Source organism: Mustela putorius, unplaced genomic scaffold (genome assembly GCF_011764305.1).
Source record: "Mustela putorius furo isolate JIRA1106 unplaced genomic scaffold, ASM1176430v1.1 tig00000129_pilon_pilon_pilon, whole genome shotgun sequence".
NCBI lineage: Eukaryota > Metazoa > Chordata > Mammalia > Carnivora > Mustelidae > Mustela > Mustela putorius.
The window spans coordinates 17,300,533-17,315,956 of NW_025421290.1; the positions used below are offsets into that span (position 1 = coordinate 17,300,533).

Consider the following 15,424-nt stretch of genomic DNA (forward strand, 5'->3'; position numbering starts at 1 on the left):
TACCCCCGCTCTTTACTGATAATCATTGCTTTGCTTTCCTGAACCTAGCCAGCTAGCTTCCAGAGGTCTCCCTCAGAAAGGACAGTAAAGGAGAGAGAGGGTGGCAGGATTAAAAACCATTCCTGGGGTGCTTTACAATGTTTATGTGCTTAAAAAAAAAAGCTACAAGCTCTCCATAAGCAATCAGTGAATCTTGTCTCCTATATGATTTATAATGCTGGTACAGGGGCAGCAGTGGGGGGCTGTTTTATTAGAATCTAGAGAGGCCCACAGCCATCATGTTGAATTCAGGTAAGAATTTTAGAACTGAATGATACTTGAATTCTCTTACTTCACCAAAGAGGAACCAAGATTCAGGAGCAGCAAGGTCCCACAGGTAATTGATAGAACAAGGAATAAAATGGCTATCTCCATCCAGATTCCTGGCTCAAAGCTTTTGCCGATTTATGTATGTGTATATATGTTTAAATTGTTATGTATTAAGATCTGTGAAATCATATAAATCATCAGACAGTAAGTACTTACGTGCTTTAACATCTTATTTAAGAAACAAAATATTGGTAACATGGTTGTGACCCCCTACCCTCTTCACAGGTGTTGCTATCTAATTTGGGTATTTATCATCCTCATGCATTTTATAATTTTGTTGCATATGCATTTTTTAAAAAAGATTTTATTTATTTATTTGACAGATCACTAGCAGGCAGAGAGGCAGGCAGGCAGAGAGAGAGAGAGAGAGAGAGAGGGAAGCAGGCTCCCTGCTAAGCAGAGAGCCTGATGTGGGACTCAATCCCAGGACCCTGAGATCATGACCTGAGCTGAAGGCAGAGGCTTAACACACTGAGCCACCCAGGCATATGAATTTTTTAAAAAAGATTTATTTATTTGAGAGAGAGAATGAGAAAGAGAACATGAGAGGGCGAGGGTTAGAGGGAGAAGCAGACTCCCAGCTGAGCAGGGAGCCAGATGTGGGACTCCATTGTGGGACCTGAGCCGAGGGCAGTTGCTTAACCAGCTGAGCCACCTAGGCATCCATGTTGCATATGAATGTTAAGGGTGATTTTCAAAGCATTTAACAACTGACAGTGTATTGGGAACAGCCACTCATAATGGTGGCTGGCCATAAACTACAGATCAGCCATGTCAAGCTTACTGGCTGAATATCATGGACTCCTCACCATTTTTTTTTTTTTAAATGTCAGCTGTAAACCCAACATGGGGCTTGAACTCAGGACCTCAAGATCAAGAGTCAAATGTTCTACAGCCAGGCACCCCTCCTAAAGCAATATTTTTTAAGATTGCATGTAGTTTGGCCTCATTCTGTATGCATTCTTCGGCAGGTTGTTTTTTTCTCCCTCAACTTTTTATTTGTGAGCTATGTCAATATTGATATGTGTAGCTCTGATTTATTCATTTTCATTGATTTTTATTTTATTTTATTTTTTTAAGATCTTATTTATTTATTTCACAGACACAGATCACAAGTAGGCAGAGAGGCAGGGAGAGAGAGAGAGAGGAGGAAGCAGGCTCCCTGCTGAGCAGAGAGCCCAATGCGGGACTCCATCCCAGGATCCTGGGATCATGACCTGAGCCGAAGGCAGAGGCTTTAACCCCCTGGGCCACCTAGGCGCCCCCATTTTCATTGTTTAATATTCATTTGTATGAGTATGTCACAGTTTATTTATCCATTCACTAATGTTTGAATATGTAGTTTTTTTAAGTCCTTTTCTAGGACCCATTCCTATCATTTGTGTATTTTCCTGTTAGGTTTTCTTTTCCTTACTGATTTGTGAGTATATTATTTTTGTATTTTTTGGAAAGTATTGTTTAATAGACAAATAACATTAACATCTCTACTTAAGAAGCTGCTTAAAACCTTTCATAGCTTTGCCTTCCCAGTATTATTGGAGCTGTATATAGCTATTCACATTCGAAAAGATTCAATATCATCTCTCTTATCAGATTGATGTCAGGTATACCCATGGGATTGTCCAAGTGTTAATATGTTAATATGTCTGTGACATATTTCTTACATAAAATGGATTTGGCATAGGCTTAACATTTTTTTTTTTAAAAGATTTTATTTATTTATTTGACAGGGAGAGACACAGTGAGAGAGGGAGCCCTGGCAGGGGCTGAGGAAAGGGGAAGCAGGCCTCCCACTGAGCAGGGAGCCTCACTCAGGGCAGGGCTGGAGCCAGGACCCTGGGATCATGACCTGAGCCCAAGGCAGGTGCTTAATGACTGAGACACCCAGGAGCCCCAAGACTTAACATTCTTTATTATGAAGGTAGACTTTATTTTCCTATATTTACATGGTCATGCAGGTGAAGATGTTCACCTTATTATACTCTAAAATATGGGAGGAAAGTCTTAATGGGAAATTGTAAAATTCTCATTTTTTTCCTTTACTAAATAAAGCAGGGTAATGGCACCCTTGCTTCCTTCGTAAACCACAGATGGGCCACAGAATATAAAGGGGGATTGAGGCCACAGCTTGGAAAATTCTTCCTAGAACTTGATCTGTTTAAACTATCTGGGTTCATGGTTTTCGTTCTCTCCCTTTTTGTCCCCCAGTGAATGGTGACTTGACTTGACAGAGGCACATGCTAGGCTGTCTGTTCTTTTGTCGACTACTTGTATCTGCTTTCTGGAAGGTTATTGTTTTCAAGGGTCTTAAACACTTGGATTAGGACAGTTAAAACCTTTCTCGCTGACTGGGGAAGTGTAATCTTCCTATTCATTCTGCTTTCCTGGGCTTATTGGCTTCCTTCCCTTCCTTGTTTCTTTTTACTTACAAATCGCTCGCAACTGTTTGATAGCCATCCTTCAGAGCACCCAACATTTTGTTCATTTCGATTTTTTTAACCTAGTTCTTGTTGTACAAAAGGACATAAACATGTAAAAGTACTTTTAGTACTAGAGGTTGCCTTCTCTTGGAGTATCACATTTGGGCACTGCCCCCCCCAATTTGTAGGAAGATCCCCCAGCAGCCCCACCCCCAACCTTTCCACCGCCCCCCCCCCAGGCCTCTTTTGTCTTGGGAGCTAACAAAGTACTGTAATTTGCTGGATATTGTGCATGGAGGATGGGCCAAGGGGTTCCTGGAAGAATTTCTGTAACCTGCCTGAGTTCTCTTAAAAATTGCTGATTAACTCTGTCTTCTGTTTTGGGAATAGCTGGAACTTTAAACTTAGGAATGTTTTTCAAAACAAAGATGTTTATTTTTAGAGGCAGATAATATTTTGAGCCCATTTACCATAACTGCTTTTTTAAGAAACAAAACCCAGGGATTTGAAGTGGGTAATCCCCAAAGCAAAAATAAGAATCTTGCTGAAAGAATTAGCAATATATATAACCATTTTGAAAACAAGCCGTGTTTTCATTTTAGCTTTCTGCGTCTGCTTCGTCAAAATGAAGCCGAATTTTGCTTAATTACCACAGTTGTTCTGAAATATTCCTTTTCCTTGCATGACTTGTCCTATGAAATTGATGTCCTGATGCAGAAGATAAAAAATATCAAAAGAGAAAAGTGTTGGAAGAAATTTTGTTGTTAGGGCAAAGGGCATGGTGTTAAAACTAGTGGGCAGGGGGAGTTCTCTGAGATGGAGTCGTCCAGGTTAATTTTTATCTCCATGATCACATGAGTAAAAAGAACCCTTTCAAGTCTTTGATTTTTTAAGGAATTGTGGGGGGCGGGGGGGGTGGATAGTTTCCACTTTATTAGCCCCCATTTACAGGAGCAATGTAGCGTGCAACGTAGATGAAAATCAAAGATGGGGCTAGTAGCATAGGCCTTCCTACAGGATCTCTGTGAGCAGAACCCCAAACCCTTTACAAAGATCTATTTAAGGTTCACAATAACAATGACAACATTTTAGGGCTGTCTTCCAACCCTATCACTTCCTTCTTCTAGCGGGAAGTTGAGCTCGGGGCAGAGAAGGTACACGGGTGTTGCTGGACCAGTGATCTCAAGCTGTCACCTGCTTTTGTGGAATCACATACCTCTGTGAGGACGTTGCACAAAGGGATTGGTGAAGTGAAAGTACTTTGATTGATGTAGACGAACAGAATAGAAAAAAAAAATTGAGTGAGTTAAGAAATACTCATCAATAGCAGCCAGAACATGGGGGGAAAAAACCCCCTCACGTCTTAAATAACAAATAAAACTTTCAAATAGTAACATTTACAGTAAATAGTTTTCTTCTTCTTCTTCTTCTTCTTTTTTTTTTTTGGCATGAATCTTTAAGCAGGTGCATTTGAAGGACTAACAGTGCATCCCCAAGGTGATGCTTGGCTGCTGAGGTGGAGGAGCTGGCTGATGGCCTCGCCGGGGTTCCGGAGCTCCCAGACTGTGCCAGAAACTTCAGCATGGAAGCAGATTTCTGGCTAGAGTGCCTGTTGCAAGGGCATTCACTGTACCTTAGCACATCTCTCTGTTTGATTTTGCTCCGCCCTAGGGAGGTCTGTGGACCATGGATCATCCCAATGATTCTGGTTCAGACTACAGTGGACCTGAGGCTCTTGTATTTTTCCTAAGCTGATCCCCAAAATTTGCGATGGCTTGGCCTGAGAAATCTAAAATTATCTCATTTTTTTGGAGCTTCCTTTCTTCCTTTCCTCCAGGAAGATTTTATAAGGGTTCACACAGGGGTGTGGACTTTCCCAGTTCTCCCAATCTGGGTATATTTAGGGTGGACCCCAAACCCCTAAAGACTTGAAGTAGATCAAAGCCTGACTTCATTCAAATCACTGGGGTGCTTTCGGCAGCCTGGAGGCACCAGAAGCCTCTTGTAGGCCTGTGGACCCTGATGGGAACTTGGGGAAGAGATTTTCCAGCGTTCTCCTGCCGTAGGGTTTTTTTTTTTTAAGATTTTATGTATTTATTTGACAGAGAGATACAGTGACAGAGGGAACATAAGCAGAGGAAGCGGTAGAGGGAGAAGCAGGCTCCCTCCTGGGCTCGATCCCAGGACCCCGAGATTAGGAAGGCAGACACCCAACAACTGAGCCACCCAGGCACCCCTCTGCTGTAGGTCTGCAAGAGGATCTAGCAGCCTATAGTTGAATACTGATTCCAGGGCTTCAAAAAAACATACCTCAAAGTCTTTTCAACTCAAATGTATTCTTTGCTTGGCTCCTAAGCAGTGTATGCAGGGGCTGTGCTACATGGAGATACGGGTGTTACATTTGGTGGCCTTGGATCAAGTTGGTTGCTTAAAGCTTAAGTAGTTGTGATAGTGGATACCATTATATTTGAATTATTTCTTATTCTCTTTCTCTCTTTAAAGATTTTATTTATTTATTTATTTGAGAGAGAGAGCATATGTGTACAAATGGGGGAGGAGCAGAGCGAGAGGGAGAGAATCTCAAGCAGGATCCGTGCTGAATGTGGAGCTTGTTGCGGGGCTCAGTTTCATAACCCTGAGATCAGAACCTGAGCAGAAACCAAGAGGCAGACATTTAACTGACTGAACCACCCAGGCACCTGCCCCATCTTCCTAATTTTCAAAAACCCCCAAAATATGTTCCTTTTGATCGCTTTGGTCGTCGTCTTTTATGGTCAGAGAAACTAAGATAGTATGATGACTTGTTTGAGGTCCCCCTAGTGAGTGAGGGGGAGGATGGAAGGGGTCAGATCTACTGTCCCTGGATGCCCAGTCTGTTGCTCGTCCAGCAAACCTGTTACTGAGGATTAGCATCCACCCAGACCTGGAAAGAGACCAACTGAAACCTCAATCAGTTCTGGTCTTTGGTCTGTGAGGATGAAAGGATGCAGGATACATTAATTTGCTGGGCCGTTGATTTTCCCTTGAGGTAAGAGAAAAACAAAACCAAAATTGTCCGTCCCCAAAAATGGCACAGGGAATTATGTCTGGGTTTGGAAAATGTCCAGTTCTATAAATATATTATGGGAAACCCTCAGGGAGAGAAAAGAGGTGCATCATCACTGTTTTCATATATAAAAATAGCAGTCCCAGGCCCCTGGAAGAAAAGCTGGGAAGTCTGTAAGTTAACTTGTAGTCAAATAGGAACTATAATTCTTTTTTTTTTTTTAAGATTTTATCCATGTATTTGAGAGAGAAAGAGAGAGTGAGAGAGAGAGAGCACAAGCCAGGAGGAGAGGCAGAGGGAGAAGCAGACTTCCGCTGAGCAGGGAGCCTGATGTGGGGCTCCATCGCAGGACCCTTGGATCATGACCCTAGCCTGAGGCGGACGCTTAAAATGAGTGAGCCACCCAGGTTGACCAGAACTTCAATTTTTTTTTTTTTAATTTTTAGAGATTTTTATTTATTTATTTGACAGAGAGAGAGATCACAAGTAGGCAGAGAGGCGGGAGGGGGGGTTGGGGGGGGAAGCAGGCTCCCTGCTGAGCAGAGAGCTGGATGTGGAGCTTGATCCCAGGACCCCCAGATCATGACCTGAGCTGAAGGCAGAGGCTTAACCCATTGAGCCACCCAGGCGCCCCAAAACTTCACTTTTTAAGTTCATTACCACTCACTGCCAAGAATTGGTGAGCTTAGAAGCAATAGGTCAAAAGTTTAGGAGGAGGATTTGGGGGAGGGATTTGTATCAACAGGAGGTCTCTGAGAGTTTCCAGTTGCTCTGCTGAGAAGGCAGTGATTTGATTGCCTGCATTCACATTTTGCCTTCATAGAGACGAAGGAAACCGTGGAAGTAGAAAGAAGCACCGTTTTAATTCTGATATTTTAATACTGGGATCGAAATAGAGTGTGTCAGAAGATTTACACAGGTGTTAATTGTCACAGCTCTGATTTTCTGGGCGGACGATGGTGTTGTTCGGAGCCAGTATGTGGAGCTGGATATTTACCGATGCTGTTTGGGATCAAAGAGATGTATTTCATTTTTCATAATGAACATATGCATGTTTTCCTGTGTGTTTCTTGCTTTGTTTTCTTAATCTCTATGTTTGCCTCTTTCCTTCCCTGGTGTTTCTCATGTCATTTTATGACTAAGCGTGTTAAGGTGTGGCCTTCTGGGTTTTCCAGGCTGGGCTATTTGCCTTGGCACATGTGGTCTTCTCTGCATGGCGAGTGGGTGGGTGAAGCTGAACGGGCACATGTGGGAACTTGAATGGGACTCTGCCCCGTGGGCCCGGTGTGTCTAGATCTCACCAGTCTGCATTTGATCTGTCCACACCGCTCGATGAGGCCTGTAGACCCGGTTAACAGGCCTACGGGGGATTGGGGAGGGTGGCAACACACACCCTTATCTCCTGAGCTGGGGAGGTGGGGGGCAACTTGGTTAAAATCGCTTATATTTGGGGCCACCCAGGAATCAAGATAATGATTTGCTGACACCCATTCTCTCTGGATTTCTGTCCTTTCAGTGTCTGCTGGTGAAGCTCCTTTTTAAAGCAATGAACAAGAATGTTCAGGCAAGGGGCACCTGGGGTGGCTCAGTCATTAAGCGTCTGCCTTTGGCTCAGGTCGTGATCCCAGGGCTCGGGGATTAAGTCCCACATTGGGCTCTCCCTGCTCTGCAGGGATCCTGCTTCCCCCTTTCCCTCTGCTGCTCCCCCTGCTTGTGTTGCCTCTTTCATTGTCTCTCTGTCTGTCAAACAAATAAGTAAAAATCTTTAAATAAAAATAAAATAAGAAAAAGAACATTCAGGCATAACTAACTCTTCTGGTCCCAGGCACTTCCATAATGCAGTTTGCTTCATCTGCTCCGTTCATGTTGCTGGTTCTTTTAACAGTGTAAAGCAACCCACATCCTTGAGGAATCTTCCTCTGTTACGTAGGGAATGAGTTAATGGATTCATGAAGGTGATAATATACAGATCATGACTGAGCCCTTGATTTGGGGATAATAAACCTAAGGAAAAAAGGCCTTTGTGCGTAGGCAAGAATGGGAGGGCTTTAGCATAGGGCATGGAAGATTCTGTTCCATCCGGAGTAGTAGAAGGCCCTGGTCTCAGCCTGGGGAGTTTGAGGGCCTTCCAGGAGAATGACCTTATCTTCCATCAGGGGAAGGGATACATGTTCTGTATCTGGAAAATGCTAGGCAATTTAAAGAGTTCCACTGCCTCACAAACCAAGAAGACTGTAATGAGAAGAACAGGTAGGACGGATTTGTCTTAATAATAACAGCTATCAGGAAGCCTCTGTTCATGCAAGTGTTATCAGAAGATCAACTTCAAAATCTTTTCCTTGTTGTAAATATGTGTCCTCTAGCAGGCAGGGGAAAGAGACCCAGCACCCCTAAACATGAACTTCTGGTTGAGAGGCCACCTGCCCCAGAGTTAGCCCCAGTGGTCACTAAGCTGTGAGTAGAGGGAGGAGACAGGCAGGTCTAGGTGGAAAATCCTGGTGAGGGCCCACCGGAGCCCATTGAGGGTCTCCACCCCCTGAACTCAGACAGTTACCATAATAGTCTGTTGGTTTTCGTTTCTTCCAAGAAACTCTCTCCAGGGGGCTGGTGTATCCTAGAAGGGAAGCTGGGAAGGCGGAAAAGCCAGTTCCACAGAGACTGTTAATTGTGTTCAGGGAGAAAAGGGACAGTAGTCAGGTGTAGCGTCACTCAGAAAGGAAGAGGCTTCCCAAGTTCATCTTCTAGGGCCTGAGAAGAACGGAGGAACATTAAAGGTATTCAGATAAATAAACAAAAGAAGATAGAAGTCTTTCTGTGTTTTCCCTTTACTATGCCACAGAGTACACTTTTATTATAAATACCACAAAATTAAATTCTTCAGTAAGTCAGAAAAAACAAGGAGAATTCATGCTAGCAAAGGCTATTGTGAGGATTCTGTGATGGACGTCACAGGGGCACTGAAAGGACTTAGAGTTATTATTATTTTTTTTATTAACCACAAATCACATTCTTTTTTTTTTTTTTTTAAGATTTTATTTATTTATTTGACAGGCAGAGATCACAAGTAGGCAGAGAGGCAGACAGAGAGAGAGAGGGGGAAGCAGGCTCCCTGCTGAGCAGAGAGCCCGATGCGGGGCTCGATCCGAGGACCCTGGGATCATGACCTGAGCTGAAAGCAGTGGCTTAACCCACTGAGCCACCCAGGTGCCCCATCACAAATCACATTCTTAAGGGAATGGTTTCTGGTTGATTCTTATTTTGTAGATAATCTTCTAAATTTTATATACATTATTTTAGTTGGTTGAAGGGATGTGGCAAATGTTGAGTTTAAGTGGTTTAAAAAAATGATGTGGGGATGCCTGGGTGGCTCAGTTGGTTGGACGACTGCCTTCGGCTCAGGTCATGATCCCGGAGTCCCGGGATCGAGTTCCGCATCGGGCTCCCAGCTCCATGGGGAGTCTGCTTCTCTCTCTGACCTTCTCCTCACTGATGTTCTCTCTCACTGTCTCTCTCTCAAATAAATAAATAAAATCTTTAAAAAGAAATGATGTGCATTACATATTTTTCATTTAGAAGGTAAAGTAAGTAGCAATGATGCTTAAGGATTGTTTTTAAAGAAAAAAAAATTTTTTTTTTTTTTAAATAATCTCTTTACCCAGCATGGGGCTTGAACTCACAATCCCAAGATCAAGAGTTGTACGCTGTACCGACTGAGGCAGCAAGGCGTTCTGCTTAATGATTTTGAGTGAGAATTTTCTAAGTGGCATCACTCTAACACAACAGTTTTTATTTTGCACTTTACCTTTTCGCCCATATATTTGTACGGTTACACTCCTATTGAACCCATTTGTTTTTTGCTTATCTTACTAAAATTTTATATATATATATATATTAATTTTTTATAGACATATAATGTATTTCTATCCCCAGGGGTACAGGTCTGTGAATCACCACGTTTACACACTTCACAGCACTCACCATAGCACATACCTTCACCAATGTCCATAACCCCACCCTCCTCTCCCAACCCCCTCCCCCCAGCAACCCTCAGTTTGTTTTGTGAGATTAAGAGTCACTTATGGTATCATGCTTAGCGAAATAAGTCAATTGGAGAAAGACAACTATCATATTATCTCCGTGATATATGAGGAAATGGAGATGCTACATGGGGGGGTTAAAGGGTTAGGAGAAAAATAAATGAAACAAGATGGGAGTGGGAGGGAGACAAATCATAAGTATTTTATTTATTTTTAAAGATTTTTCATTTTATTTATTTATTTATTTGACAGAGAGATACAGCGAGAGAGGGAACACAAGCAGAGGAGTTGGAGAGGGAGAAGCAGGCTTCCCACTGAGCAGGGGCTGGATCCCAGGACCCTGGGACCATGACCTTAGCCGAAGGCAGATGTTTAAAGATTGAGCTATCCAGGTGCCCCTATTTAGTATTTTCTTATTTAATATTTTGTATAGAATAATGATTGTTTTATTTTTTTTTTAAGATTTTATTTATTTATTTGTCAGAGAGAGAGAGAGAGAGAGTGAGCACAGGCAGACAGAGTGGCAGAGGGAGAAGCAGGCTCCCTGCGGAGCAAGGAGCCCGATGCAGGACTTGATCCCAGAATGCTGTGATCATGACGTGAGCCAAAGGCAGCCGCTTAGCCAACTGAGCCACCCAGGCCTCCCGATTGCTTTTGTTTTGATTAAAAACTTTTTTTTTTCGCATTGAGGTACCAAATTATGCAAAGCATTCGAATGTTTTGAGTATCTGTATTATGTGTATCTATATTCATGTATCTTTTTGTTTCTAACAAATTACTTAAAATAATCCCAGGAGTGGGATTACCAAGTCAAATTGCATGAGTCACCAGATTAATTTGTCAATATGTCACCAGATTAATTTCCAAATTCGTTATTGTCTGTATTGTGTAGAGGTATATCAACTTTTTTGTCCATTAGGAAAGATGAACTTTTTTGCACGTGTCTGTTTAGTCTTTGGGTTTCCTCTCATGTGAATTATCTGTTCATATGTGTCAGATCTTGGTTTGTTTTTTAGAGGAAACTTTTTATGGCTTCCAATGACCTTTGAAGCTGTTCATGATTGTTTCTTGTCTTGGGTTACTTTATGGGATATTGCTTATAGGAGCATTTGTTCCTTTGTATCAGGTTATAACATGGATTACTTTCTCTAAAGGAATGGGAAAAGTCCAAATTAATTCCTCCCTTAATGAATTTAATCTATCATGAAGCCTTTTGCTGCATTTCATGCTAAATGTCCAGTGGTTAAGATACTGCGTGCTCACACCGCTTGGGGAAACACAAACTTCTCACAGCCTTAAGTGCTCTGGCCTTGCCAAGGCCATCAGGACAAAAGACACAATTACTGATGTTCGTCAGTGGAAACTGTAATATGCTTCTGACTGGCCAGCTCGTCAAACTGCTGTTGGATTGTGGATGGGTTGTGGAGACTGTCAGCTACATGTGAATTTCATTCTTCTTCTTCTTCTTTTTTTTTTTTTAAAGATTTTATTTATTTATTTGTCAGAGAGAGCGAGCGAGAGCAAGCATAGGCAGACAGAGTGGAAGGCAGAGTCAGAGGGAGAAGCAGGCTCCCCGCGGAGCAAGGAGCCCGATGTGGGACTCGATCCCAGGACGCTGGGATCATGACCTGAGCCGAAGGCAGCTGCTTAACCAACTGAACCACCCAGGCGTCCCTCTTCTTTTTTTTTTTTTAAATATTTATTTATTTGACAGAGATCACAAGCAGGCAGAGAGGCAGGCAGAGAGAGAGAGGGAAGCAGGCTCCCTACTGAGCAGAGAACCCGATGTGGGGCTCCATCCCAGAACCCTGAGACCATGACCTAAGCCAAAGGCAGAGGCTTTAACCCACTGAGCCACTCAGATGCCCCAATTTCATTCCTCTTTAGAACAGGATTGGAGAGGAAGAATATATAATCCAAGCATTTAATTGAAGGGAAATAATAAAACCTATAGTCCTTTTGTAGTTTATAGGTCTTGATCATGTTTGTGTTATGTTTGCCTTGAACCTTTTAGCAAGCTCTGCAAGGTGGAGCTGTAGGTCTCTGTGTCACCGAAGAGGAAGGAAGCTTGGGGAGTGGCAGGGGCATGGCCATGGTCATGGTTATGGCCTGGGGACGTGGCAGAGCCAGGATGAGAAGCAGTTAGTTCTTTGTGCATCCTGAAAAATGTCAGCTTGAATGTTGTACTCCTTGGGATGAGTTCAGTAAAGAGCTGCATACAGTCTGTCCATGGCTTTAATTAGAGATAAAGGCAATAAAATGAATATTAATAATGGTGTGTGTAAGTCACCAAAGAAAACCTAAGTCATATTCCAGATATTGTATGTAGTGGGTCAAGGAGTTTCCATCACGACTGATTAAGAACAAGTGTTGATGTTATTAAGCATGAGTTATATAATTACTTGAAATGTTTACTTATCCTGACTGCCTCATTCTGGGATTGATTATATGAATCAATAGAGGTTGAGAATTTGGATTCAAGAGTGAGACAGCTGGGGGCTCTGAGACCCAGCCCCCAGACTGAGCCACCTGGAGAAGGAGCCCTTGTTATCTGTAAACTGGTGATGTTAGTATCTGTGTCAGTGATGTTCTATGAAGTTGAAATCACACGTGTACGTAAAACGCTTAGTGCATAGTAAGCACTCTATTTTGCCATGAATTAGGTGTTATTTGTTGGTAAATATGCTTAGTTTTTTATTCTTTTATATTTAAAACTTCAGTATCATTCTTCACTCTAATAAAGGTTACAAATAAGAAATGATTGTTTCTTGGGGTACCTGGGTGGCTCAGTGGGTTAAGCTTCTGCCTTTGGCTCAGGTCCTGATCTCAGGGTCCTGAAATGGAGGCCTGCATCAGGCCTGCATCGGGCTCTCTGCTCAGCAGGGAGCCTGCTTCCCCTCCACTCCCCAGCCGCCTGCCTCTCTGCCTACTTGTGATCTGTCTGTCAAATAAATAAATAAAATCTTAAAAAAAAAAAAAAGAAGAAGAAACAGTTGTTTCTTAGCATAATCCTGATTCATTGTAACTTCTTTTATATGGCCTTCTATATTTTTTTAAACAGAATTGTATGCGGTGAGCAAATATATTTTTGGACAGACACACTTTGCATTGACTGTGGGTCGATAATTATTGTGATCTTGTCCTTTCAGCCATGTTGAGTCTTATGAGTCAAGCCTCAGGAATTATCTACATTCCATGAATTCCATTTGTACATGAATCTTTGAGAGCAGTTTTTGGCCTTTGATATTTGGAATGAACTTTGCTTTTGCAGATATTTTATTACATTTTACAATAATGATCGGGGCATGGCCAAATTCAGTTTCAATAAACACAGAAAAGGGCAGAATTTATTTGAACATGCATGACATAGGAGAGATTATCCATTTTAGATGATTCAAGGATTAGTTACTTAGTTTTTGTAGATATTTGCGTTCTTGTTTGCTCTTCAAGCCTTTGTCTATTTCGTTCTTGTCCGTTCTGGGGAATGAGATGGGAAAGACATGTTTTCACAGTTGGACCCCTTTTTTTTTTTTTTTAAGATTTTATTTATTTGTCAGAGAGAGAGCGAGTGAGAGCGAGCACAGGCAGACAGAGTGGAAGGCAGAATCAGAGGGAGAAGCAGGCTCCCTGCAGAGCAAGGATCCCGAAGTGGGACTCGATCCCAGGATGCTGGGATCATGACCTGAGCCGAAGGCAGCTGCTTAACCAACTGAGCCACCCAGGCGTCCCCAGTTGGACCCTTTTATTCTCAAATGCGTTGAGCATTAGTGGCTGTTGTTCTAGGATCTAGATAGCGCTTACCAGTCTGGCAGAAGCTTTAATATAATTTTGTCTAGGGTGGGTCTTCCTGAGTATAGATCTATACCTTTAACTTTCTCAGTTTTCTGCTGTAATTGAGGAATAAATTGATCAATATAGTGTCATATTGGTGAATACTGTCACATTTTGACGTATTGTCAAATGATGAACATTATGAAAATATCGAATACAACTGAAATTTTCTTTGAGGTTCGTAATCTTTTGGTACATTGCAAAATTTTGGAGTCCTTTTATATTATTATAAGTACAAGCTTCATTGTACTCAAGATATGGAGAAGTGTCAGTTAATAAAGACTGGAAATGCAAAAAAAAATTTTTATAGTGCATACTTAGTATTTATTTCCTGTAGAAGTAGGGATTTGGGGGAAAGTTGTTCTAGACCAGAGCCTGATGTTTTCTATCATAAAATAGTAAATGTAGCACCCTTTCTATTGCTTAAAATACAGAAGCTAATGAATTTTTTTTTTTTAAAGATTTTATTTACTTATTTGTCAGAGAGAGACAGCGAGAGAAGGAACATAAGCAGGGGGAGTGGGAGAGGGAGAATCAGGCTTCCTGCCGATTAGGGAGTCCAACTCGGGGCTCTATCCCAGGACTGTAGGATCATGACCGGAGCTGAAGGCAGACGCTTAACGATGGAGTCACCCAGGCATCTTAGTGAATTGTTTTGAAATGAAAAATGTGCATTGCAGCACCAGGAAGAGAATTTTGTGAAGGGACCAGGGGTGGTGGTGGATGGCCCAGGGGAGAGCCGAGGGTTCAGGAGATGGAAAACAAGTGCGCAGGTCAAAGCTGAGAAGAGAACCACAGCCAGGGTGGCAGGGCCAGAGGGATGGTTCAAGCATCTTCCTGCTCCTCGACCTTATCAGACAAGGGCAAACTGGCCTTGTCCCAGACTACAGGGAAGGCAAAATCTCTAGGACTGGAGGGTGGGGTGGGGAGGTGGACAGCAGCCCTGTGGGGCCAGAGAAGTGACTCTAGGCACAGTTTGAGATAGGAAGTACCTGGTGAGACTGCTTAGTGAGTCCGTCCATCCCTCCCTTCATCGACACCCCGCACGTGTGTTCAGCCTTTCTGCCTCAGCCTTGGTGTCGGGTGCTGCGGCTTCCAAGAAGAAAGTGGTTCTCCCAAGGAGCTTATGGATCCCCACTTGGGATCTCAGACGTGCAGGGCTGACAGTTGTGATATCCGTACTGAATTGAAAGTCGGGGGTGGGGTGCGTGGGGAGCTCAAAGGCAGGTAGCCTCTCTCCGGCTGGGCTGGGGCAGGAGAAGCAGCATGTGCAAAGGCAGAACAGGGAGAGAGAATACGGGCCGTTAAAGAGAGCTTCGATTCACTTGCTGTGTGTATAGCCTTGGGCCTCTGCCAACAGTGTTAAGAGATAGTGTTGAAGAAGTGGGCAGGTGCCAGATCTGAAGAGCTTGGAATGCTGTGCATTTGTTGGGGAGCCTTTGAAGTATTCCAAGCAGAGACGTGAAATAACTAGGCATGATTTAAGAGTGCCCTGTAGGAGATACTGATGTGCCATCCAGATCTTTCTTCATGGAGGACTCACCCAGCCTCTGGGCAACAGTGAACCCACTCACTTGGGGTTGTGCCCCTTCCCTGGGGAGGGGTGGGGATAGGGTTTTCACATGCAGCGGCTGATGAGGTGGGAAGGTGAAGGCCATCTAGGCCAGCTGACGACAACTCTGCAGGGCCATTTAACCCGCAGAGCTCACTGTGGGGCGAGG

At 43.1% G+C, this 15,424-nt stretch overlaps 1 protein-coding gene across 11 annotated transcripts in view; it reads left to right on the forward strand.

The window, feature by feature from the left end:
• SYNE2 (spectrin repeat containing nuclear envelope protein 2) overlaps positions 1-15,424 on the forward strand; it is a 330,781-nt gene that overhangs the window by 19,701 nt on the left and 295,656 nt on the right. The window lies entirely within an intron of this gene.